The sequence below is a fragment of the Rhinopithecus bieti genome, unplaced genomic scaffold, assembly GCF_001698545.2.
Source record: "Rhinopithecus bieti isolate Rb0 unplaced genomic scaffold, ASM169854v2 scaffold_61533, whole genome shotgun sequence".
In the NCBI taxonomy this organism is placed as follows: Eukaryota; Metazoa; Chordata; class Mammalia; order Primates; family Cercopithecidae; genus Rhinopithecus; species Rhinopithecus bieti.
This window is the reverse complement of record NW_016823925.1, coordinates 801,381-805,508: the sequence shown is the minus strand read 5'-3', so window position 1 is coordinate 805,508 and position 4,128 is coordinate 801,381. Positions and strand designations below refer to the sequence as shown.

General features: G+C 50.2%; 1 protein-coding gene across 4 annotated transcripts in view; it reads right to left on the bottom strand.

Annotated features, from left to right (window-relative positions):
• The window catches only part of LOC108521970 (activating molecule in BECN1-regulated autophagy protein 1), a 105,713-nt gene extending 104,033 nt beyond the window's left edge, over positions 1–1,680 (bottom strand). For 2 of the 4 annotated variants that reach the window (XM_017862068.1, XM_017862069.1), the window contains exon 1: positions 1,421–1,671. The gene's annotated coding sequence lies outside the window, so the exon portion shown is untranslated. Of the gene's footprint in view, positions 1–1,420 lie in introns of all 4 variants that reach the window. The other 2 variants (XM_017862066.1, XM_017862067.1) reach the window with 2 other exon arrangements.
• Between the last annotated feature and the right edge of the window lie 2,448 nt (positions 1,681–4,128).

The window sequence follows — 4,128 nt, the reverse complement described above, 5'->3', positions numbered from 1 at the left end:
AAAAAAAAAAAAAAAAATCTCAATATTTGAATGATTTCTACATACAGCCTTTTTTAGCTTTTCTATGTGCAGTGACCAAACTACTAATCAAATATAACAAAACTGGGCGGGCGCGGTGGCTCATGCCTGTAATTCCAGCACTTTGAGAGGCCGAGGTGGGTGAATCACTTGAGGCCAGGAGTTCAAGACCAGCCTGGCCAACGTGATGAAACCCCGCTTTACTACAAATACAAAAATTAGCGGAGTGTGGTGGCGCGCGCCTGTAGTTCCAGCTAGTCAGGAGACTGAGGCAGGGGAATCGCTTGAACCCGGGAGGCAGAGGTTGCAGTGAGCCAAGATCGCGCCACTGCACTCCAGTTTGGGCGACAGAGCGAGATTGTCTTTAAAAAAAAAAGAGAGAGAGAGAGAGAGGGAGACTCCTTGGGTTTCCTTTGGATACTCCCCAGAAAGCAGATCTTCACACAGGACAAGCGTTTGCCTTCAAAGTCTTGACCATCCTCTACTAGACTAACCACAAACACCATAGTTGTTAAGATTTCCAAAGAGGCTTGGGAGGAGGATAAACCAACCAGGAAACAATGTAGACAACAAGGTTATCAGGAAACAAAGTAGGCAACAAGGTTATCAAGAAACAAAAAGAAACTGTCATTGCTACACTAGCTAAAATGATACAGACTTTGAAAAGCTAAACAGCCAAGAAACCACATGGTTCCTTTACTTCTGAAGCCTCTAGTGACAGGATTTATATTCCTAACCATCTATATTCCTAGGAAAAGAGGGACCACAGGCGATCAAACAACAACTCACTGTTTTCATAACTTGACTGGTAACTGGGGGGAAGGGAACTGGTAAATGACAAAAAGTGACTTACAGTGCATTTAATGATCTGTTGGGGATACGGGGGGAAGTCACGTCCCAGACATCAGCCTCAGTTTCCCCACCCAAAAAAGGCGAGAACATGACACTTCGCTCAGAGGAGCCAGAAGACCTTGTTCCATACACCTCCACCTACTCAAAGGTCCCTTCAAAGGCTGGACTCAGTAGGGGTCCCCAGTGCAACTGAGGCATGACACCCGGAGACTTCGGGATGGGGGGAAAGGATAAAGGAAGGAAGGTCAAAGAGCGCAAAGCTCTGTCGGTTCCTGGAAAGCCATTTTCCCCGCACACTGGGGGTGCCCTGGACCCAACATCTCCTCCCAAAAGAACCACACCGGGAAACCCCAGCATCTCTCCCTCCTTCCGGCTTCTCCCTCGGTTCCGGGCTGCCCCTCCGGCCGCGCCCCTCAACGCAGTCCGGTAGCCCCTCCTCTGGCAGTGTCACGGAGGCCGGCCCGCCTGCCCACCCGCCGGCGCCAAGGTCTTCTCAACCCCGCGGCGGAAGGATGCCGGGCTGGGCCTCCTAGGCTCCTCCTGGGCCTACCTGCAAGGCAGACGGGAGCTCGGTTTGCAGTCCAGGGGACGAGCTGAGCCACAGGGAAAAAGAAGGAAGAGGCACGGATAAAGCAAAGGGTCCGTTCTACCGACCGGCAGGAGAAGGCGGCTTGAGCGCGGGGCCTCGCGGATAACTCAGTCCTCGACCCGGCGCCGCCGCCGCTCAGGAGACATCAAGCAAGAAGACGGCGCAAAAGATCACCGAATACAAGAACGCCCCAGACATCAAAGGAGGAACGCCCAAGCAATCGTTCAAGGAACCGCAGCCGAGCGCCGAAAAACAGCTCAACTCCTACTCAAGGTCCGGCTCCTGTCCGAGGCATAAATAAACAAACCCAGATCATAAACCACAGGGTAAAAAAGAGCCTGCGCTTCTGCCATTTTCTGTGGGTCGCCGGCAGTTAAGGTTGTTTAGAGAACTGGAGTTTCTCGTGAATGTGTTGAAGATCAAATCATAGCGCAATAACACTTGTTGTCTATAGCCCCGCGACTGTTTTATGGACTCCCAACACTCTTTATCCCAATTGAGCAAATTACTTAACCTCATTTGACCCTTGGTTTCCTAACAGAACAGTGAGGGGAATTAAAAATGGTAGAGAAAGAAAACGAGAGAGAATTCAGGCTGAGGAACAAAATGAACAGTCTACGTAAAAGCTCCAGTGTAGCCCCCACAAAGCATGACCAAGAGAGGCTGGGAAAACCCAGAATTTTATAGCCTGACAGTACACGGATTGCTTTTCTCTTTTATTTTCTTCCAAAGGCCTAGAGCCACAGGTGTGCTTCTTACATAATAAGCAAAAGTCTCTTTGGGTTCAGAACCTGATAAAGTGTTGACATTTTCATCATCACAACAATGGCTTTTTCCTGTCGTCTCTTAGTTGATAAATGAATATGCTCAGCACAAATATGAATTAATATGTACATCCTAGGTATGATTCAATAAATCACAAAGATCACTGCAAGTATGGTTACCAAGTGTGAGCAATCATAGTCTACCTTACATCCTCCTAGGGAGGTTTACACCCTTCCCCACTACTTAGGAAGGGTGTAAAAAAGAAACAAGACAGTCCCAGTTTGGTCGGGCGCAGCGGCTCACGTCCATAATTCGAGCACTTTAGGAGACGAGGCTGGTGGATTGCTTTGAGCCCAGGAGTTCAAGACCAGCCTGGGCAACATGGTGAGACTCCAGCCTCTACAAAAAAAAAATACAAGGCCGGGCGCGGTGGCTCAAGCCTGTAATCCCAGCACTTTGGGAGGCCGAGACGGGCGGATCACGAGGTCAGGAGATCGAGACCATCCTGGCTAACACGGTGAAACCCCGTCTCTACTAAAAAAATACAAAAAACTAGCCGGGCGTGGTGGCAGGCGCCTGTAGTCCCAGCTACTCGGGAGGCTGAGGCGAGAGAATGGCATAAACCCGGGAGGCGGAGCTTGCAGTGAGCTGAGATCTGGCCACTGCACTCCAGCCTGGGCGACAGAGCGAGACTCCGTCTCAAAAAAAAAAAAAAAAAAAACAAAAGTTAGCCGGGCCTGGTGGCTCCTGCCTGTAGGCCCAGCTGCTCAGGAAGCTAAGATGAAAGGATATCCTGAGCCCGGGAGGTGGAGGCTGCAATGAGCCATGATCCTACCATTGCCTGATCTATGGAACAAGACTCTGCCTAAAAAATTTTTTTAAAGGCCGGACGCAGTGACTCACGCCTGTAATCCCAGCACTTTGGGAGGCCGAGGCAGGTGGATCACGAGGTCAGGAGTTTGAGACCAGCCTGGTCAAGATGGTGAAACCCCGTGTCTACTAAAAATACAAAAATTAGCCGGGCGTGGTGGTGGGCGCCTGTAATCCCAGCTATTCAGGAGGCTGAGGCAGCAGAATCGCTTGAACCCGGGAGGCAGATGTTGCAGTCAGCAGAGATTGTGCCACTGCACTCCAGCCTGGGTGACAGAGCAAGACTCCATCTCAAAATAAAAAAGTTCCAGCCTTTAAAGACTTTAAAATCAAAGAGCACATCCTTACAGTATGAGCCTTTTTAAAATAATGTATTGCCACTTTACAAAAATCTCCTCTAAGTCTTTGAAAATACTGGCCAGGCCGGGCGCAGTGGCTCAAGCCTTTAATCCCAGCACTTTGGGAGGCTGAGGTGGGCAGATCATTGTCAGGAGATTGAGACCATCCTGGCTAACATCCTGGCTAAACCCCGTCTCTACTAAAAATATAAAAAATTAGCCGGGCGTGGTGGTGGGCGCACGTCGTCCCAGCTACTTGGGAGGCTGAGGAGGCAGAACTGCCTGAACCCGGGAGGCGGAGGCTGCAGTGAGCCGAGATCGCGCCACTGAACTCCAGTCTGGCGACAGAGCGAGACTCCGTCTCAAGTAAAAATAAAAAAAAAAAAAAAGGAAGCTTCCTTCTTGGAGAGGCGTGTGGGGCTTAGCTATAGCCCTCATTCAAATTTGACTCAGATAACTACATTTCTGTTTGTTTGTTTTTGTTTGTTTGTTGAGACTGAGTCTCGCTCCGTCGCCCAGGCTGAAGTGCAGTGGCACGATCTCGGCTCACTGCAAGCTCCGCCCCCCGGGTTCACGCCATTCTCCTGCCTCAGCCTCCCGAGTAGATGGGACTACGGGCGCCCACCACCACGACCGGCTAATTTTTTTGCATTTTTAATAGAGACTGGTTTCACCGTGTTAGCCAGGATGGTTTAG